General features: G+C 41.4%; 4 non-coding genes and 2 pseudogenes across 4 annotated transcripts; all 6 read right to left on the reverse strand.

Annotated features, from left to right (window-relative positions):
- Positions 1–4,408: 4,408 nt before the first annotated feature.
- On the reverse strand, positions 4,409–4,478 carry LOC146653665 (U2 spliceosomal RNA; annotated as a pseudogene).
- Positions 4,479–5,217: 739 nt separating this feature from the next.
- LOC146653666 (U2 spliceosomal RNA) lies at positions 5,218–5,406 on the reverse strand. The gene has a single exon (XR_014907447.1). It is a non-coding gene; the product is annotated as a U2 spliceosomal RNA (small nuclear RNA).
- Positions 5,407–13,458: 8,052 nt separating this feature from the next.
- On the reverse strand, positions 13,459–13,612 carry LOC146653667 (U2 spliceosomal RNA; annotated as a pseudogene).
- A 1,105-nt stretch (positions 13,613–14,717) lies between these two features.
- Positions 14,718–14,830, reverse strand: LOC146653668 (U5 spliceosomal RNA). The gene has a single exon (XR_014907430.1). It is a non-coding gene; the product is annotated as a U5 spliceosomal RNA (small nuclear RNA).
- A 1,865-nt stretch (positions 14,831–16,695) lies between these two features.
- Positions 16,696–16,884, reverse strand: LOC146653669 (U2 spliceosomal RNA). Its single transcript, XR_014907448.1, has one exon. It is a non-coding gene; the product is annotated as a U2 spliceosomal RNA (small nuclear RNA).
- Positions 16,885–17,943: 1,059 nt separating this feature from the next.
- On the reverse strand, positions 17,944–18,056 carry LOC146653670 (U5 spliceosomal RNA). The gene has a single exon (XR_014907429.1). It is a non-coding gene; the product is annotated as a U5 spliceosomal RNA (small nuclear RNA).
- Between the last annotated feature and the right edge of the window lie 4,404 nt (positions 18,057–22,460).

The raw sequence follows: 22,460 nt of genomic DNA on the forward strand, positions 1-22,460 counted from the left end.
AATTTCTTCATTATCCCTCTTTTAAGTCTCTCCCATTTGGAGTCCCATAGAAAGTAAAAGATGGCTCGTTCTAGTTTTAACAATACGTCCTTTGGTGGCAAAAAGACTGCGCTGACTAAAAGAAGCAAGGGTAAAATCACTGCCTTAATTACTAAAACCTTCCCTCCAAGAGTCAGCTTTCTCAGTCTCCATAGGCCTAATCGTTGATTCACTTTTCCTATCATTCCCGGCCAATTTGCCTTTCCTCCACCATCCTTATCAAATCTAACCCCTAAAATTTTTTGGTCGGTTTGTGTCACATTTATTCCAAGTCCAGTCAATTCTATAGTCTCCCATGGCCCGTAGAATTGTACCTGAGTCTTGCCCCTGTTGAGTCTAGAGGCCGAAGCCCTTCCGAACCAGTCCGTAACTTCAAAAGTCCTTCTCATCGAGGATATGTCTGTACACAGGATGCTAATATCATCCATGTACAGTACACACTTTGCCACCTGCCCCCCACTCCCAGGTATGTTCATCCCGTTTATACTCTTATCTTTCCTCAAAATTTGTGCCAGGGGTTCAATACAAATAACATATAAAAGAGCGGACAGGGGACATCCCTGTCGTAAACCACAGTTCACCTGAACTGCATTCGTCAGGGTCCCATTCATGACAAATCTGCTCTTTATATCTGTGTACAACAACTTTACCCAGGATATAAGCCTTTCTGGGAAACCCATCTTCTGCAAAACTTTAAAAAGGTACCGGTGAGATAGTCTATCGAAGGCTTTTTCAAAGTCTAAATTCAAAACAATCAGTCGCTTGTTTCTCTTTCGAGCAAAACAAATCGTGTCTCTAATCAACACCAGACTATCCGTGATCTTCCTGCCCTTTACAGTACATGCTTGGTCTTGGTGGATTATCTGGTCCAAAACCGGTCTTGTCCTTTCTGCTAGAAGCTTGCTGAATAATTTACAGTCACAGTTTAAAAGCGTAATCGGTCTCCAATTTTCCAAGAGAGTTTTATCCTTCCCTTTATGAACGAGTGTGACTAAACCCATTCTAAAACTTTCAGGCAGCTTATCTAATTCACTAAAATCTGTAAAAATTGAAAGTAAATCAGTAGCTAAAATATCCCAAAATGTCAGATAAAACTCAATCGGCAGGCCATCTAAACCAGGGGATTTTCCAGTTTTAAAACTCTTAAGACACTGACCTAACTCGGCTGTAGTAAAAGGTTGACTTAACATATCACTAGACTCAACAATCTTATCAATATATTCCAGGGTTTGCTCAATGACTCTTTCCTCCACATTTTTCTCCCCATACAGGTTTTCATAATATTCTTCAATCACTTTTATTATACCTTCAGTACTCACTACTTTTTCTCCAGCTCTGTTTCTTAGCTGAGAGACAGAGCCAGGTTTGTTCATAATTTTTTTGAAAAAGTATCTCGTACATTTTTCTCCCTCCTCTCTCGCTCTCTCTCTACTCCTTAGTATGACTCCCATACTTTTATCATTTGCTATTTTCTGCATTTCTTTTTTAACCTCTCTAATTTCTTCGTAGAAGTGTAAACCCCACCTATTTAAGAGATGGTACCTCTGTAACCTTTTCTGTAGTCCTCTCATACACCTGTCTTTTGCGGCCTTCTTTCTCTTTCCTGCTTGTTTAAAAAAGGACCGAGTCCTACACTTCACCATTTCCCACCATGAGACACGTGTTGCATAGAAATCCTGGAGAGTCTGCCATTCAGTATACCTCTCCTTATACTGTCTGAGCAGATCCTGATCCTCCAGTAGGGAGCAGTTTAACCTCCACACTCCCCTCCCCATTGTTATATCTAGTTCAAGGGAAATTTTAACAGTTAACATCAGATGGTCAGAAAAAAAGACGGGCATCAAAGTGGCCTCTACTGGTGAAAAGTCTCTAACAAAGATATAATCAATTCTAGAGGCCCTGTCACCGTTTCCACTATACCAAGTAAAACCCTCCTCCATTGGATGAACCGTTGGAAAACAATCTATCAATTTAAAGTCTCTGACTAAACCTTGTAGTAAAAGTGACGTCTTATCAATCTTCACATCTTGTGTGGCTCTTTTTCTATCTTTCCTGTTTAAAATACAGTTAAAATCCCCTCCAAACACTAAAGGCGCTTTTCCCAACAAGTGGGGTTGCAAAGCCTCTAAAAGATCATATCTTTCGTGTTTGTCATTTGGGCCATAAATGTTCAAGAGCTTAAATTCCTTTTCCATATAAATAAGGTTAACAACAAGTGCTCTTCCATTACTTACTACAGTACTTCCCTTCACCGACACCAGAGGGTTTTTCACCAATATGGCTACTCCATCATTTTTATTTTCATTTGATCCACTCCAGATGGACATTTGTGGCCACATATCCTGCCACTGACCATATGCTTTTAGGAAAGGTATAGCACATTCCTGTATTAAAATAACATCTGATGTTACACTATTCAAGAAGGATAGAACACTTTGGGCTCTTACTTTAGACCTAACACTCCTGACATTTATGGATGAGAAGGTCAGAGCCATGAAGATTAATACAGAACACAAGCTAGTCATTATGAAACTAAGGAAAGATTGTTCTCTTCAAAGGCTCAACCCAAACTTTGGGGGGGCATACCATCAATTTATTTCTTGTGAGTGTAACTCTTCCTTCACCTCTCCGGGTTCCGAAGGGGGGACCGCCACTCTATTCCCTTTTCGTACTCTAGGTGACGGCCTTTGTCGCAGAGCTGCATTTACCATCCGCTCCTTTGGCGTTGACTGCAGAACTATGTTAAGGAAGGAAACCTCATTTGGTGAGTCAGAGGGGAAGACCCTGGAGTCCTCCCCTGAGGAACTCCCTGAAGGTGTTTCATGCCTCCCTCTCTTTCCTGAAACAATTGTCCCAGAAGACAGTTCTGCTGCAGTCCTCTTTGCCACCTGTGAATCAGGAAGGCCAGGGGGGACAGGGGGGGCAGGGGGGGGCTGCCCTTGAGCATTTTCACTTTCACCACTTACTCCTTTCTGAACTCCACTCTCCTCCTGCCCTCTCTCCCCCTCCTCTGAGGGTTCTGGTTGGGCAGGTCTTCCATGCTCCTCCCCTTTTCCCTCCTCCTCCTGTTCCTCCCCTCCGTCTTCAGGTGCTGGGAACTGATTTAAAATATCTGTCCCAGCTGCATCAATCAAGACATCCTCGTTTACCATTGCAATCAGGTTTCCCTCATTAATCTGGTTTCCTTTTTTAAGTTTATTTGCAAAGGACCGCGGACAGTCCCTAAAGAGGTGACCTTCCCCTCCACACAAGTTACACTTACGGTCATTTTTACAATCAGCATACGTATGCCCTTTCTCTTTACATTTCCCACAGATGATTTCCTCGCATGCCTCTATCAAATGCCCATGCTCCCCACACCTCCGGCAGAGCTTTGGTTGGCCCTGGTAATGGATATAGCCTCTATTATCTCCCAAAACTATCATGGACGGGAGATGTTTTAAACCCCGGAACCCTTGGGGATCTTCCCATTGCTGTATTGGTACTTTCCATACACAATTCCATATTCCATCCACATCTCTCACCTTCCTCGGCTGACCCTTCACCGTACAATATCTCCCCAACCACACACAAATGTCTTGGGCATTCACCGTTTCATTAAACATTTTAACTATTACTGTTTTCATAGTATTGTCTGTCAGTTTCTCCACATTGAAAATTTCAAATTGTGGTCTCAAATTTTCGAATCTTCTCCAAAACTCTTCCAACAATTCGCTTGAGCTGAAACTTACATCAAAACCCCTGTTAAAAGGGAGGGTCAAAATGCAATTCAAGTCATTTGGTGAAAATCCCAACACCTGTTGAATCAATTTCCTGGAGAAATCCAGCCTGGACATCTTTGGCACTTCTCCAACATTCTCAATTAAACTGAAGCGCACACAGTGGTGCCTCCGCATACTGGCATACCCAGCCATTGCGGAGGCACCAAAGGTTTAGAAAAAACACCTGCTACAAACACACAACAGAAGATTAAAAAGGAAACGTTTTCAATACAAACAAATAATTTCTATAAAAAACCACGTACCTTTGCGCTGCAATAAATAACCAAGGTTTCACCGCCCAGACACCCAAAGGAGAGGGTCGCAGTCCTAGCCTAAGACCAAGAATCAAGTGCGAAATGATAAGAACAGATTTTTTTTTTTCTTTTGGAAAAATTTTTATTGATACTCAGACATATAACAACATCATCATCATCCCATTTATTTTCATAAGCCCACCCCATTTAAAAGGATTACTTCTTTATTATCTCCCATCCCCTTTTAAAATACAACAGGAAAACAAATATTTAAATGTTTTTTCCTTTTTTTTTTTTTTTTTCCTTTTTTTTTTTTCATAGAGAATTTAAATTATTTAAAAAAAAAAAAAAAAAAAAAAAAAAAAAAAAAAAATGATAAGAACAGATACTACACTTGATCTTAGCCAAAAGGCCGAGAAGCGATGGCCTCCCGCAGGTTCCTGGCTGAGCCGCCTTCTCGGGACACTTCTCGCCTGTGACGGAGCGCTCTTTCACTTGGCTCACAGGGAGGGAGCCGCTTCAAATCTCCGCCCACCTACAGTACCTCAGAGGCCTGCGGAGCTTCCTGGAACTGTGCGTGTAGCTGAGATATAATATACTGAGTGTGAACATTCTCAAAACTGGTTGGTTTTTTGTACTGTTTTTATCAATAAATCTCAGCAACAAAGGACATACACCCATGTGTGTTGATTTCTCCCTAAGATGGCAAACTGAAACACTCCAAGTTGGTGACTTTGAGATTTATTTCCCTGGATGATTGAGAATGCATCAAGATGAAACACAAAAGGAAGTGCACAGCTTTTAGCAGCTCCGCTCCCCCATGCCCTCAATCACACACCCCCACTCCCCTCCCTCCAGAATTCCCAGGTAACGACCTAATATACATATGAATGACTAGCCAATTTAGCTTCCACTTGGCTGAAGCTAAAGCTTAGCTAAAAGCCTACCAGCCATTTGGCTGCTCTCGGGTTTTATAGGTAGAACGGTAGAAGCCTGGGACTCCAGGTGTTAATAATATATTCAGTTCCTCGCTCTCTTCCCAGTTTTTTTCCTTATTTCTCTGAGCTTCTATCCCTGCACGTTCGCCGCTTGCGGCTGCTTTCTGGCTCTTGGTTTGGCAGACCTTACTTTGTTTGGCTTTCTTGCTTTTGCACAAAGTCAGCAAAGGGGGCACCGTTCCCGGAGGTGCTGCAATACCGGGTCGATGCGTGGAGCGAACGGAGCGAGCCCCTTATTCGGCTCCCTGTTCTAAAAATGCGTTTAATACGTTGCCCCCAAATCGGGGGCGTATCAGATATTAAACTGATAAGAACAGATTTTTTTTTCCTTTTTTTATTTGCTTTCCAAAACATTTCCATACTTTACATTCACATTTCTCATACATCTTAACATACTACTTTCCAAATCCTTGTCATACCTTCATTTCTTTACACCTAAATAAACATTCTACAGAAAGAAAAGAGAAGTTAATCAACAAGAAAATCCCACAAAATGAAAGACCAGAAACCGAAGAAACAATCGCGTTTCTATTATCTCGCTCCTTATCACTTACCACCTTTTTCTTGGTGGTTTTAAAAAGGTGATTTTCCACCTATCCTTAATTGTATCACTTCCCCACTTTTCTAATTCGTGCCAGTATATACTTTCAAATTCTTTCTCTATTGCCTTAACTGTTCCTATCTCTCCCCATTTATACACTCCAGTTATATGTCCCTGCCTTGCTTTCCATAATTTAAGTTTTACAATTGATATCAACATACAAATTGTTTTGTTTTGTTCTTTCCCCACTCCTTTAACCCCAAACGAAGTGATTTCATCATATGTCACATTCTCCAAGCACTTATAACTCTTTTTCACCCCATCCCACACCTTTTTTGCATATTCACATCCCCATAATACATGTTCAATTGTTTCATCTTCCGTACAATTTTCCCTTGGACAAACTTTTTGCTTCCCCAAATTGTGGGCATACATCGTGACCCTGACTGGTAGCCTTCTATGCAAGTGCAACCAATTAAAATCTTTAAGCCCATTCTCAAAACTCTTGTCCAGGGCCCTTACCCACACTTCAGAGCTCACCATTACTGGATTGACATTGAGTTTCTGTACCAGTTTCCTATATAGTAACTTGTGATTTATCACTGTATCCTCATCTTTACATTCCGTATATCTCCTCCCCCACTTTACCATTCGCTGGAAATACTCCGGCCTAGTCTCTGCTTTAGGGCCTTTATTATCCCACCCTATTAGAAACCGGTATGGTATGGACAGCCAAAACCATATCAGGATTTGGCATTTGTGTATATATGTCTTTTTCAGGAGTATACATACATTGCTATAGAATATTGCATCCAGCTTCAGAGGAATGTTTGGCACATCCCTCCCTCCATCTGCTATTTCCTGATGCATTAGCGCCCTTTTCACATATTCATAGCCCCCCCATATGAAATTAAATATTCCCCTCATTAGTTGAGCTCTATACTTCTGCGGCATCGGAAAGACGTAGGCCAAATGTAGCAGCTTTGGCAATACATCGGCCTTTACAACCAACACTTTCCCTGAAACGGAGAGTTTTCTTGTCTTCCATAATCCCAGATTTTTTTCGACTGCAGTCATCTTCTTTTTCCAATTACACAATGCATCCCCCTCCCCGTTCCCAAAAGAAATTCCTAATACGTCCATAGGGCCTTCACACAACATAAAATCACAGATCTTCCTCCCCTCCCACTTCCCAAGGTATTTGTACCTAGTCTTCTCCTTGTTTATTCTCGATCCAGTTGCTTTTTCATAATCATATAGGATGTCTATCACTCCCCTTAAGCTTTCATCATCTGCCAAGTATAATATTGTATCATCCGCGTATTGTGATATTTTTAAGCTCTCGCCCCGGGGCAGCGTTATCCCTTTAACAACGTGGCTCCCCCTTATTGCACAAGCCAGGGGTTCTGCGTATAAAACAAACAGCACCACAGAGAGCGGGCACCCTTGCCGCAATCCTCTTGTTTGTTGCACTTTATCCGTTAAATGCCCATTAATTTTGATTTTTGAATTTATGCCCTTATATAAAACCTTTACCCATTTTGTAATGACTCCTCCTAGACCCAGCCCCTCCATAACCTTCCACAAAAAAGCGTGGTCTACTCTATCGAAAGCTTTCTGCTGATCCAGGCTAACACATATTGCAGCAATGTTTCTCTCCTTTACATGTGTGAGTACATCCCTGTGTAGATGTAAGTTCCATGTGATTTGCCTCCCCTGTACCCCACAAGTTTGGTCCATTTCCACTATGTGTGACATGACTCCTGCTAGCCTATTCACCAGAACCTTACTCAGTACTTTATAGTCCACACATAGCATAGTTAGTGGCCTATAATTATCTAGTTGGTTCGGGTTTCCTTTCTTAAACAGAATAGTCACCACTCCCGTTTTCATGCTTTCCGGCATCTCTCCTCCCTCCATGATTTCCTTAAAAACCTCCAAAAGGTGGATCCCCACCATATCCCAAAACGCCACGTAAAATTCTTTTGTTAGGCCGTCTATACCGGGCACCTTATTGGCCTTCATTGCCGTTAACACGTTATACACCTCCCCTACTGTCAATTCCCCCCCCAGCTTGCCATTTTCTTCTTCGGGTAGCCTTCTCCTTAGCGATCTTATGAAAACCTCCCCCTTCCCCTCATCCAAGCTCTCCTTTGTAAACAATTTTCCATAATATTCTTCCACCGTTTTTAACAAATCATCTTTCCCCCTTATCACCTTTCCATCCCTCTCCAGTTCCGTTATAACCCCCCTCTTATCCCTAGTCTTCATTTTGCTAAAAAAGTATGAGGAGCATTTCTCATTCTCCTCATACTCTTCCTGTTTTAATTTATATATTACGGCCCTCGCTTTCCTCTCAAGTAATTCCTCCTGTCTCATTTTTAAATTTTCCAAGTACCCTTCCTTTTTAATTTCCCTTCCCCTATTTTCCATAACATAGATTTTTTCTATTTCTTTTTGTATCGTGTCAAACTCTTTCTTTCGAACTTTTGCCCTCTCTGTACAATATTCGACCGTAAACTTTTTGATTTTTTTCTTTATGTCCTCCCACCAAACCACGTTGTTACTGTATAAGCTTTTCATCTCGGCCCATATCGGGAAGATTTTCATGAAGCCTTCCCTATAGGCTTTCTCTGCGAGGACGTCGTTGTTAAACTTCCAATACCCTTTTCCAAAGTCTGGCCCTACTATCTCGAGCTCCACATCAACTGCTTGATGATCTGTGAAGAGGGCCGGTATTGTTTTTCCCTCTATTATTTTGCACTTTTTTTTCTACTAAAATGTAATCTAACCTACTCTTTACCCCCCTTGTGTTCTTCCAAGTATACCCCACTTGCTTTCCCAGTAACTTCCCCATTACGTCAATTAATCCATATTTCTTAATGAAAGTCCTAAAGGGGAGGGAAAACTTTTCCCTTTCCAAAGAGCAATTAAAATCCCCTCCCACAATATGGAACGCCAGGACTGCCATAATGAATTAATTAAATACACCATTAAATAATTAATTAAATGTGGCAATAATTAATTAAAATTGGAATTAATTAATTAAATAAATAGTTATGACACATGTAATTAATTAATTATTGACACATTTAATTAATTATTTATGTATTTCACATTTTAATTAATTATTGACACATTTAATTAATTATTGACACATTTAATTAATTATTTAATGATATATTTATTTATTTCATTTTGGCAGTCCTGGCGCCTGGCTCTCGTCATGAAATAATTTTATCTGTCAGCCTCACCCATCAAACTCAGGGGGCGGGGTTAACGCTGCCCATGCAGCTTCTCTAACATTTGATTGGTTGCCGTGCAAAGTAAGTCAAAACAGGTCGATCCTAGATAATCGATTGCTTGTGTAGACTTGGGGCAGCCAGGTATCCCAGAATGCAGATCAAATCACAAGCAGCAATGGTGGTGGTGTAGTTTTAAAATACCCCGTTTTTCTGTCACCAGCTACACTTTTAACAGTGTTTTAGCCGCGAATGTCGCGCCGTATGTCTGGTCAGGTTGTCAACATAGAACATGTTTGCAAAAGTGCTCAGATGTTTTCAGAGATTTCACTAGCTCTGCTAACAGTTAGCATGCAGAGTGCACCGAGGGGGTACGTTAACCGGTTTGTTTACATATTCCACTCTCCGTGTTCCACATGTTGCATTCGCAGATTCTCATTTTCACCGAACGATCGTCTCTTTCCGCCTGGTCTTGTGTCTCTGTGCTTCTGTAACATAAAGAACGAGCTGACATTTTTCTCACGAAACCAGCGATCAGCTCAGCAGACCCTCAGTTTACCTGCATGCATCCTCCTCCTCATCTGTCAGCTGTTTAACACCTGCTGCTAATTCAAGAAACACGCCTACATTACCTGGTGATAGTCACAGTTTAACTGCACAAGATAAGTAAATATAGTATTTTCCCCGAGCGCAGAGCTGCTGGAGCTTGTTTCCTTACAGAGCACTTTATAGGCGAACAGCTTTATCAGCGGCTGATGTCCAATCACCGGCACACAGCTTTCAAACCTCAGCTGAGTTTTAGCTCTCAGTGGTTAAACGCTGGACTTCATTCACTCAGGTTCTGTCTGTCGGGTCACGTTTACTTCGCTGTTTTATTTACAACTGAGCAAATCGGTTTGGCTGAGGTTAAAGTTACGTTTCATAACTGCATAGTTTCACAGACGTTTAATGGTTCACTGGCACATGTGTTAGACTGAACTATCATCTAAATATCATCTGTTTTTTAATAGTTATTCAACTGTATTCTAAGCACCAGCTGTCTGTTAGAATGTGATTTTTTTTCTCTCTCTGTTGGCAGAGGTATAAAAATGCGCAGGAAAATCTGACGTGCATGGCAAACTTCACCGACGATATTTAGGGAGGAATAAACACACATCAAACATAAATGAACCATTTGCCTGTCTCCATAATTGAGAGCATTTTCTCTTCTTATGTCAACACTCTCTCTCTCTCTCTCTCTCTCTTTTTTTTTTCTTTTTTTTTGCTTTTTCGGTCATGTTATGTTTACCTGTCAAAGGCTTGTTACAAACTATGAAACACATTGTGCAGACTTCTGGATGTTAGAAGAAAACGAATACTGCTCATGAAGGAGACTAAAGGCAGGAAGGTGTCCTTTAAAACTAAACATGTTAATAGGACCTCCCTGTTTATATCATAGTTTATGATATAGCACGTGTATTTCAGTAATAGCCTGCTGAGGCCACTATACGTGCTGGCCTCATATCAAATGTGAAGGCAGACTGAGTCTATGTTTGACGTTTTTTATATCTAATCTTCCTTTTCAAACATTTAAACAGCAGCGAGTCTGCAGCTGAGGGAATACAAACTCAAATTGTCGGAACAGGTTTGCTCGTTTCTTGGATTCATTTGGTGATTTATTAAATGTATAACTGTTATTCTAATCTGCTGCTGAGTCTCTTACACTTTTCTTGATGCTGTATATTTTCACGTCTCTGGAATAGTTGGCAGTTAGATAGTCAGCTGGGAAACTTTGTGTTAACTCATGGAGCTGAGGATATCGTGGATATGCTGACCTCGCTGCGTGGTGTACAGAGCGAGGTCAGCATGATTAATATTCACAATAAAAATATTAGCCGAACATCATGAAGTCTGTATGTGTTTCATAGTGTCGAACAACCTTTGTACAGTTAAAGCCAGCAGTTACTACATGACGGAAACACCAACGTTATCTCTTTTATGCGTTTATACACAGGTCACGCTGATTACTGAACAAAAACCCAAAGATCAGATGTTAAACAGATTTATTTGCTCTCTCTCCTCCTTAAACATGTTTTTAATGTTAGTTATAATTCAGAATTGGCGACTGAAACACGTAGGACACATAAGAACATCAGGAAATAAAACATCGATAAATATAACCTCAGTAAAAGAAGTCAGCGGGGGTTACTACAGCTGTGTACCGGGGCCTGCGCTTTGTCGGTGGGATTGCTTGCGAGGCGAGCGGGTCTATCCCACGCTTTGCCGTGAGACTGGGACGACATCTCCGAAATCATCGAAACACTTTTGCAAAGAGGCTGTATCTTGACAAACCGACCAGACACATGAAGATTAAACCACTACATTCTCGGCTAAAAAAATATTAAAACGGTATTTGGTAACACACAAACAGGGTTTTTCAAAGCTCAGTTCTGTTAGCTTCCACATGCCGGTTGTTGTGTGCTAGAAACAATGGCCACCAGGCCAAAGCAATGGTTTTGACTCGATCAGCGTTAACCCCGCCCCCTGAGTTTGATGGGTGAGGCTGACAGATAAAATTATTTCATGATGAGAGCCAGGCGTCAGGACTGCCAAAATGAAATAAATAAATATATCATTAAATAATTAATTAAATGTGTCAATAATTAATTAAATGTGTCAATAATTAATTAAAATGTGAAATACATAAATAATTAATTAAATGTGTCAATAATTAATTAATTAAATGTGTCAATAATTAATTAAAACGTGAAATACATAAATAATTAATTAAATGTGTCAATAATTAATTAATTACATATATCATAACTATTTATTTAATTAATTAATTCCAATTTTAATTAATTATTGCCACATTTAATTAATTATTTAATGGTGTATTTAATTAATTCATTATGGCAGTCCTGGCGTTCCATACCACAATAATATCTTTCCTAGTCAAAAAACAAGTATCCATTTTTTGGAAAAGGTCCTTACGTAGCCCATGCTCCACCTGTGCATATACATTTATTATCCGGCATTGAGTCCCATTTTTATCGATATCCACCACCATTACCCTTCCTTGTATTACAGTAAAGCTCTCAATTATCCGAATATCCTTATCCCCACATAACACCCCAACTCCAGTCCCATGTACCCCCCCAATGCTCCAAGAAGCTTCCCCTCCCCTCCATTCCTCAGTAAACAAAGCAACATCCCTCTCATCTCTCAGATGAGCTTCCTGGACCAAACAAACATCGAAATTGTAGCTCAATAAAAATTCATAAACAATTTTTCTCTTTTGGGCACTTTTTAGCCCCCTAACATTCAAGGTAATTATCCGTATTTTCCCCATACCATAAACAAAAAGCAAGTGGAGCACTAAGGGCAAAAAAATAAATAAATAAAGAGAAAAAAAATTACAATGAGTCTCTTGGTATATTTTACCTCCTCTCTTGGATTCTCTAACTATCCATATTGACGTGTAACAAAAGGTCTTTTATGAAAGAGTCCTCTGACTTTTCTTCACTCTCGCCTTCCTCTTCCATATCTCCATCGCTTGTCACATCACTTAGAGGGGTATGCATGCACTCAGTCTGTGTTCCCCTCAACACATACCCCTCCACATTTCCACCTTCCTCCAAAACCTCCTCCCTAACATCCTGATCTCTTAGCTTACCATCTTCAGAGAAAGCGGCTGGACTCACCTTTCTCCTTCTTTTAGCAGACTTTCTCCGTGGTTTTCCGACCACTTCCCAACATTTTTGGGGATCCTCCCCCTGCTGTACTTTCTCGCCATCTTGCTCAAGACTCCTCTCTCCCTTCTCCTCACGTCGCACCATCCCCTCCTCCACACTTTCCACTTTGTCCTCGTTAGCCTGATTTCCAGCAGCTGGTAGCGGCTCCTGTGGCCTTGCTCCTACACCAGTGTCTATTTCCTCTTCGCTACGTTCTTCCCCAATAAGTCCAGTCTTTACCACGGCTGAATAAGGCCGTGGCTTAGTACAATCTCTCGCCATATGTGCATCCGAGTCACATAAGTGACATCTTCTGGGCTCCTTGCAGTCCCTCGTAATATGTCCAAGCTTGCCGCAACTCCTACACCTCACCTGGTCGCATTGTTCCACATTATGTCCAACACTCCCGCATTTCCTACATGCTTGAGGCTGCCCTGCGTAAACAAGGAAGCCTCTGTCCGCTCCAATAGAAAAGACTGCAGGTGGGTGGCAATATCCATCTTCACTGTTCATATCCGCACTCAATTTGATGCGAAATTGTCTCTTTCCGGTCCATATGCCCAGACCGTCCTTTATCTTTCGTACTCCTGGGAGAACAGTAACGTATCTCCCTAGAAAGTACCTGATAGTCTCCTCCGTGACCCATGGGTTATACATATGTATCGTTAAAATTCTGTAATCATTGCGATACAAAGGGGTCACCATATATCTCCGCAGTTCTTTATCTTCTTCCACAATGCTCTTCCTTCTCACTTCTTCCGCGTATTCTCCTGTACAGAATGTCACATCATAGTGCTTACTTGCAGTGCTCTGTTGTAGGCAAAATATCTTCTCCGGCTGTATCTTCAAGGCTTCAAAGAGGATTCTCCTTCCAAAAGTTATTCTGTCGTGAAGTTGTGTGTCTTTCTCCATGAGTTCAAATCTCAGCGTATTTCTTGTTACAAAAGTCCATGCGTCCCTCTCAGAAAAACTGGCCGACGACGTCGCCATCTTTCTTTGCTTCCCACCTCCTCTGATAAGAACAGATACTACACTTGATCTTAGCTAAAAGGCCGAGAAGCGATGGCCTCCCGCAGGTTCCTGGTTGAGCCGCCTTCTCGGGACACTTCTCGCCTGTGACGGAGCGCTCTTTCACTTGGCTCACAGGGAGGGAGCCGCTTCAAATCTCCGCCCACCTACAGTACCTCAGAGGCCTGCGGAGCTTCCTGGAACTGTGCGTGTAGCTGAGATATAATATACTGAGTGTGAACATTCTCAAAACTGTATTGTATATAGTTTATTTATTTTTTATTGTGTAAATTTAATTTATGTAAAACTAAGGTTCCACGTGTCACTGTTGAAGTGGGGCATTAATCAGTGTGATGCCACTTGTAAACATGTTGCGTGTGTGGGGTTTCCCAGCCAGAGCTGCATGGACTCCACACTGGTGAGGCACACTTTCTGTAGCTCCTCTCCCTGTACTAAATTATACATTTAAATTTGGTGTATTTTTCTTTGCTAAGTATTAGTTCTCATGGCTAAAAGCTCCCAAAGTGTTTTTGATTGCTTTGAACGAGAAAAATAGTAATTGGAACTGCGTTTTATCTGTTACACCATCCGTTTATGTGGTCCTTACTTGTGCTAAACAGGGATGAGGAGAGGCCTGCTGTTGCTGTGTGACACTGATTTTGCTGCTGCACTTTGTCTTCTAGGTATGTGTAAATGTATAGGTTATGTTTTATGTGTATAATGAGTTCATCACCTGAGGCTGCACACTGCATAGTATTTTCAGCCATGTTGAGAAAAGTTAAAGTTGTTTGAATATGTATTGTGTAATTGATCCATCTTAGTGGGGATTTAAATATTACAAGTTATTATTAGTGGCTTCATATTTGTCTCTGTTTTACCCCACTATAACATTTGACTTTAAAGTGGCTGTTGGGAGAATCGTTGTTTTGATAGATTGTATTTTCTTTTATATATTGTAAGCAGAGCTGCATGGACTCCACACTGGGATGAGGAGAGGCCTGCTGTTGCTGTGTGACACTGATTTTGCTGCTGCACTTTGTCTTTTAGAAATAAATCCAGTTTCCAGCCAGTCTGTGTCTGTCGTCACAACGCAGTCAACCATTTGAAATCTGCTAGACGCGCTTTCTTCTATTTCTTCTTTTGAACAACGAGGAGAGGGGCCAGCCAGACGGCAGACCCTGCCAAAAATAGGTGCAACTCCTTAGCCTCACTCTCCACGGAAGTCTTTAGTAAAAGGCGAAAGACTTGTACGTTTTGAAGAGCAGCCAGAGTGTGTGTTTCTTTGGCCTCGCAGGAAGCCGCAGTGACTCCTCGTCCCGGCTTCCGGCGTCACGGTAGGCCCTGTTTGCTTGGCTGAAGGGGCAGATCTCAGGCCCCGCCTGCTCTGCTCCAGAGTTCCACTTTGACAGGAAAGGGGTGACTGGAGAGGATCACATATGTTACTGTAATACATCACATCCAATTTCAAAGGGATGTATGGGACATCCCTCCCACCTTTTGATATTGTCTGATACATAGTTGTTCTTTTACATATTCATACCCCCCCCCCCCATATTAATTTAAAAATTCCCCGTGTTAGCACCTTCCTATGAGTCTGTGGCATTGGAAAGACATATGCCAAATGGAGTAGGGCAGGTAAGATGTCAGCTTTTACGGCCAAAACTTTGCCAGTTATAGTGAGCTTTCTTTTTGACCACATCCCCAATTTCTTTAAGATCTTCGCTATCTTCAAATCCCAGTTGTAATTTGCTGGATTTCCAAAATCAATGCCCAGGACCTGCATGGACCCTTCACACAAAGAAAGCCCGCAAAGCGTCTGTCTCCTACCTGCCCATCGTCCCAAAAATTTATATTTTGATTTCTCCTCATTGACCTTTGACCCCGCAGCGCTCTCAAAGGTCTGTATTGTTCGTATCATCTCCCTCACACTTCCATCATCTTCCAAGTAAAGAACTGTGTCGTCAGCGTACTGGGAGATCTTCAACACCTCCCCCCTGGCAAGGGCACTCCTCTAATTTTCTCGTTTCCTCTTATTGCACATGCTAAAGGTTCTACATATATAACATAGAGTAGGGCGGACAGGGGGCAACCCTGCCGTAGCCCTCTCGTTTGTTGTACTTCCTCTGTTAAGTGTCCATTTATCTTTATCTTGCAGATTATGTCAGTATACATCATACTTATCCAATTCAAAAATTTACCTCCTATATCAAAATTTCTCATCACCCTCCATAAGAAATCATGATTGACCCTATCAAAAGCTTTTTCCTGATCAAGTGTAAGCACATCTCTATGTAATTGTAAGTTCCAACCAATCTGCCTGCCCTTTACCCCGCATGTCTGGTCTGCATTAATAATAGCAGGCAAGACTCGGGCCAGGCGTCTTGCTAGAGTTCGACTCAAAATTTTGTAGTCCACGCAGACCATTGAAAGAGGCCTATAATTTGAAAGCACAGCAGGTGAGCCTTTCTTATGTAGAAAACTTATCACACCCGTCCTCATACTCTTTGGCATTCTACCCGTTTCACACATTTCTTCAAATACCTCCAACAAGTGGTCTCCGATGAGATCCCAAAAGGTGATGTAAAACTCCTTTGTGAGTCCATCTATCCCAGGTACCTTGTTATTCTTCATTGTCTTTATCGCCTCGTATAGTTCGTGGTTTGTTATGCTCCTTTCCAAAAGCTTCCTTGCGTCCTCTGGTAACCTCTCTTTCAGAAAACCTAAAACCATTTCTTGAGCCCCTCTATCTACTTCTTCCACACCAAACAATGAACTGTAGTACTCCTCTACCATCTTCAAAATATTATCCCGTCCAGTAACCGATTTCCCTTCCCTTTCCAGTTCCATAATTGCCCCTTTTTCCTCTTTCTTTTTCATTTGAGCAAAAAAATAGGCCGAGCACTTCTCCTGTTGCATATACTCCTCCTGCATAAATTTAAACATTCTTGTTTTCGCCCTCTCCTGAAACAAAACCTCCTGTTCCTTTAATAATATATTCAGTTCCTCGCTATCTTCCCAGTTTTTTTCCTTATTTCTCTGAGCTTCTATCCCTGCACTTTCGCCGCTTGCGGCTGCTTTCTGGCTCTTGGTTTGGCCGACCTTACTTTGTTTGGCTTTCTTGCTTTTGCACAAAGTCAGCAAAGGGGGCACCGTTCCCGGAGGCGCTGCAATACCGGGTCGATGCGTGGAGCGAACGCCTTATTCGGCTCCCTGTTCTAAAAATGCGTTTAATACGTTGCCCCCAAATCGGGGGCGTATCAGATATTAAACTGATAAGAACAGATACTTAGCCAGGTTCCTGGCTGAGCCGCCTTCTCGGGACACTTCTCGCTTGTGACGGTGCGCTCTTTCACTTGGCTCACAGGGAGGGAGCCGCTTCAAATCTCCGCCCACCTACAGTACCTCAGAGGCCTGCGGAGCTTCCTGGAACTGTGCGTGTAGCTGAGATATAATATACTGAGTGTGAACATTCTCAAAACTGTATTGTATATAGTTTATTTATTTTTTATTGTGTAAATTTAATTTATGTAAAACTAAGGTTCCACGTGTCACTGTTGAAGTGGGGCATTAATCAGTGTGACGCCACTTGTAAACATGTTGCGTGTGTGGGGTTTCCCAGCCAGAGCTGCATGGACTCCACACTGGTGAGGCACACTTTCTGTAGCTCCTCTCCCTGTACTAAATTATACATTTAAATTTGGTGTATTTTTCTTTGCTAACTATTAGTTCTCATGGCTAAAAGCTCCCAAAGTGTTTTTGATTGCTTTGAACGAGAAAAATAGTAATTGGAACTGCGTTTTATCTGTTACACCATCCGTTTATGTGGTCCTTACTTGTGCTAAACAGGGATGAGGAGAGGCCTGCTGTTGCTGTGTGACACTGATTTTGCTGCTGCACTTTGTCTTCTAGGTATGTGTAAATGTATAGGTTATGTTTTATGTGTATAATGAGTTCATCACCTGAGGCTGCACACTGCATAGTATTTTCAGCCATGTTGAGAAAAGTTAAAGTTGTTTGAATATGTATTGTGTAATTGATCCATCTTAGTGGGGATTTAAATATTACAAGTTATTATTAGTGGCTTCATATTTGTCTCTGTTTTACCCCACTATAACATTTGACTTTAAAGTGGCTGTTGGGAGAATCGTTGTTTTGATAGATTGTATTTTCTTTTATATATTGTAAGCAGAGCTGCATGGACTCCACACTGGGATGAGGAGAGGCCTGCTGTTGCTGTGTGACACTGATTTTGCTGCTGCACTTTGTCTTTTAGAAATAAATCCAGTTTCCAGCCAGTCTGTGTCTGTCGTCACAACGCAGTCAACCATTTGAAATCTGCTAGACGCGCTTTCTTCTATTTCTTCTTTTGAACAACGAGGAGAGGGGCCAGCCAGACGGCAGACCCTGCCAAAAATAGGTGCAACTCCTTAGCCTCACTCTCCACGGAAGTCTTTAGTAAAAGGCGAAAGACTTGTACGTTTTGAAGAGAAGCCAGAGTGTGTGTTTCTTTGGCCTCGCAGGAAGCTGCAGTGACTCCTCGTCCCGGCTTCCGGCGTCACGGTAGGCCCTGTTTGCTTGGCTGAAGGGGCAGATCTCAGGCCCCGCCTGCTCTGCTCCAGAGTTCCACTTTGACAGGAAAGGGGTGACTGGAGAGGATCACATATGTTACTGTAATACATCACATCCAATTTCAAAGGGATGTATGGGACATCCCTCCCACCTTTTGATATTGTCTGATACATAGTTGTTCTTTTACATATTCATACCCCCCCCCCCCCATATTAATTTAAAAATTCCCCGTGTTAGCACCTTCCTATGAGTCTGTGGCATTGGAAAGACATATGCCAAATGGAGTAGGGCAGGTAAGATGTCAGCTTTTACGGCCAAAACTTTGCCAGTTATAGTGAGCTTTCTTTTTGACCACATCCCCAATTTCTTTAAGATCTTCGCTATCTTCAAATCCCAGTTGTAATTTGCTGGATTTCCAAAATCAATGCCCAGGACCTGCATGGACCCTTCACACAAAGAAAGCCCGCAAAGCGTCTGTCTCCTACCTGCCCATCGTCCCAAAAATTTATATTTTGATTTCTCCTCATTGACCTTTGACCCCGCAGCGCTCTCAAAGGTCTGTATTGTTCGTATCATCTCCCTCACACTTCCATCATCTTCCAAGTAAAGAACTGTGTCGTCAGCGTACTGGGAGATCTTCAACACCTCCCCCCTGGCAAGGGCACTCCTCTAATTTTCTCGTTTCCTCTTATTGCACATGCTAGAGGTTCTACATATATAACATAGAGTAGGGCGGACAGGGGGCAACCCTGCCGTAGCCCTCTCGTTTGTTGTACTTCCTCTGTTAAGTGTCCATTTATCTTTATCTTGCAAATTATGTCAGTATACATCATACTTATCCAATTCAAAAATTTACCTCCTATATCAAAATTTCTCATCACCCTCCATAAGAAATCATGATTGACCCTATCAAAAGCTTTTTCCTGATCAAGTGTTACGCATATTGTTGTCAAGTTCCTCTCTTCGATGTATGTAAGCACATCTCTATGTAATTGCAAGTTCCAACCAATCTGCCTGCCCTTTACCCCGCATGTCTGGTCTGCATTAATAATAGCAGGCAAGACTCGGGCCAGGCGTCTTGCTAGAGTTCGACTCAAAATTTTGTAGTCCACGCAGACCATTGAAAGAGGCCTATAATTTGAAAGCACAGCAGGTGAGCCTTTCTTATGTAGAAAACTTATCACACCCATCCTCATACTCTTTGGCATTCTACCCGTTTCACACATTTCTTCAAATACCTCCAACAAGTGGTCTCCGATGAGATCCCAAAAGGTGATGTAAAACTCCTTTGTGAGTCCATCTATCCCAGGTACCTTGTTATTCTTCATTGTCTTTATCGCCTCGTATAGTTCGTGGTTTGTTATGCTCCTTTCCAAAAGCTTCCTTGCGTCCTCTGGTAACCTCTCTTTCAGAAAACCTAAAACCATTTCTTGAGCCCCTCTATCTACTTCTTCCACACCAAACAATGAACTGTAGTACTCCTCTACCATCTTCAAAATATTATCCCGTCCAGTAACCGATTTCCCTTCCCTTTCCAGTTCCATAATTGCCCCTTTTTCCTCTTTCTTTTTCATTTGAGCAAAAAAATAGGCCGAGCACTTCTCCTGTTGCATATACTCCTCCTGCATAAATTTAAACATTCTTGTTTTCGCCCTGGTTACAGAACTGTGAAACAGCTTTAAGCAAATAACATGAATAGTACAGAACAACAATAGACTGATTAAAGTACTGACAATCTGTGTAGATTAATGTTAACATAGATGTGGTTCAAAGATTATTCTGTCAACTGGTTCAACAATGGTAAATGATTAATGATTGATACTTCTGATTATAACTGTGATCATAAGAATACAAAATAAAATATCTCCTGGTCACACCGCAAAGTGGATTTGGGATTGTGGAGAAAGCCATGTTCATCTTTACACCCATAAATGAGGCGTACTCAGCTGCTCACACACACAGGCGGTGAGAAGGTGCCAAGAGCCAGCATCCATCCATCTGCTGAGTTCAGCCCTTTGCAGTACAGCCAAATTATAGAGCTACAGATAACATTCTCCACACACTGACGAATCCAATTATATGCATTTGCTAATGTAAATCTAATGCAATGAACTTGCAAGTCCTATTTTTTCCAGATGGTAGAAATATTAATCCATTTAAAACGTGCTGCAGCTGAGGAGGCACATCCTTGAACCCTGTTTGATTTGAATGCAGAAGAACATGCTCTATGCTTGTTTTAATGTAAACACTATCTATAGAAATAAGAGATATTTCATTTTTTTCATTTCAGTGTATTGTCAGAGGCTGATTATAAGAAAGTGTGAGGTGGTGGTTTTCCAGGGATCTGACTGCACCAGGGTTTTTGTTGTTTTGGTTTGTTTTTTTGCAGGGCAACATGACAGTAACAGAAACTGATCATGTAATCTGTGGATGCTGTTGTCAAGCTGGAGAAAGGAGAGTTCTGGACTTTGGGGGAGAATTTTACAGAAGCTTGAGAGACAAGGCTTCAAATATGTCAAATATGTAATGTGATTTCCAAGTCCGACGAAATGGTTGTAAGTAACAAAAACTTACAGTTGATTAAGACACCTGGCATGGCCTCTATAGTGCAAGATCACACACACCTGCAATACTGAAAGGAGGTTTATACGCAAACAGCTGTGCACGTATGGTGTTCCCAGCTGTTCCCTACACACTGTAGGGCTGTGCTGCACTGTCTGCAAAATCAAAACAAAACAAAAAACACACATCCATTACTCATATATCCAAATCTCAGTATTTTCACGATATCATGTCTGCTTAAAAATATAAATTTTCTAAATCTGAAAATTAAAATACTTGTCCTAATTAGGATGTTCAGAAAAAAAGGCTTACCGTCAAAACATGCATCTAATTAGAATAAAGGGAATAAAGAAAGCATTGAAATTACAGACCTTTAAAATTAAATGTTTTTTCTAAAGTAAATTACAGTTACAGAACACAAATGGAAAAAAAAACTGACTCCTGAAAGAAAACAAAAGCAGAGCTGAAGACTGAAACTAATAAAGGTCAGAGTGTGAGAAAAAGGCAGTTCTCTTGTTAAATGAGGAGCGATTCGGTGTAATCGGGATGACCGGGAGTGATAAAGAAAGAACAAACAAACAAGAGCCGTAGAGTGACAACAAAATCAAAGGTAAGGGAAGTGAGATAGAGGGAGAAGAAGAAAAAGCAAAGAAAGACTGAGTTCCAGTCCAGCCCCTACACACTTTCACACTGGTTGTGAATTAAGTGCTGATCCAACTAGTCTGCACAGTTACATCCTTAACAACCAAAACTTGTGATGGTGCACATCTGTTTTATGTTAAATACAGATGAAACTCCACAAACTTACAGGTGTGATTTCTGTGTAATTATTTCAGTGAAGACTAAATCATATGACTTTATAGACGTTTTTGATTAGCGCTTCAATTTATTAATATAAATGCTAATGATGAGGAAACCAAAAAGAAGAAAAGGAGGATTAGAAGTGGAAGCATTTCGTAAATGTTGGATTTATTGTCTGACTGACACTGTAAATAACTAGCTGTGTTTTCAAGCAAGTTCAGCCCCTGATCTTAAAACATCAGTCTGACAGCAGTATATAAATTACTGCAGATGTTATTTGTGAGTTCCACTGGAGAAAAGTGACGGCATCCAAAAGCTGGTTGCTGTATTTCTACCCTGCTCCTTATTAAGAGACCCTTCAACAATCGTCATTGTGACTACACACAGGTACACTTGTTGCAGTGTGGGATGGTGCAGTTTGGAAGTGTAAAGTAAAGAGAATAGAAATCTTCACTAACACTAAGTATGCAACCTGTAAGGCAATTCAGTTTAGTCAATTATTTATGCCCTCCTCTGCTCAACACCCAGGTCTAACATGCACACATTCTCTTCCCTGTTAAAATGAATGCTCAGCGTCTTTATCGATCTCTGCAGCCTATCTGTTTCCGTTAAAAGGCCCAAAGCCTTCAGGAGAAATTTATGTCTCCATTACCGCTGCGTCACCAAGCCGTCAAAGGCCAGAAGATTAATTGAGCAAAATAAAACATAACACGTGCCACGAGGGTAACAACAGGCGGGAAAATGAATTGTAGCTCATTTCTGGAACCAGTCATGTAGTGTTTTGAATTTACATAAACATTGGCCACATGATGAAACTGACGAAAATGACTTGCAGTGAGACTCTTATGGGCCACAAAAAGAGTTACTTCTGTCTTGAGGTCTGTAACCTCTACGCTCCAGTGCACATTTCATTATAGCCCCACGACCAACACACGGTAGATTAAAAAACAAAAACAAAAAAAACTCATCCTA

Source organism: Rhamphochromis longiceps, linkage group LG14 (genome assembly GCF_057381845.1).
Source record: "Rhamphochromis longiceps isolate RC_006_pf linkage group LG14, R_longiceps_female_GT1.1, whole genome shotgun sequence".
Taxonomy (NCBI): domain Eukaryota; kingdom Metazoa; phylum Chordata; class Actinopteri; order Cichliformes; family Cichlidae; genus Rhamphochromis; species Rhamphochromis longiceps.